Raw genomic sequence first — 252 nt, 5'->3', positions numbered from 1 at the left:
TTGTAGTTAAAGTGATTAACTACCCGCCTGGCACTTAGTTAAGGAGTTTCACCCCCTCCCTGACTTCAGGGGAAAATCTCTACCTGGGGAAACAACCTTTCTCGGAGAGGTGACCTTGGTTAAAACACATAGTGCCAAGAAAGTGAGCAAACATATTAAGAACAGTATGCCATATATGCCAGGTCCCTTGAAACAGCAAGGATGGACCGGCTCCCAGCACATAATCACTATACAAAACCACCGTAGGGTTGA

Source organism: Myotis davidii, unplaced genomic scaffold, assembly GCF_000327345.1.
Source record: "Myotis davidii unplaced genomic scaffold, ASM32734v1 scaffold496, whole genome shotgun sequence".
NCBI lineage: Eukaryota > Metazoa > Chordata > Mammalia > Chiroptera > Vespertilionidae > Myotis > Myotis davidii.
Note: the sequence above shows the minus strand (reverse complement) of the source record.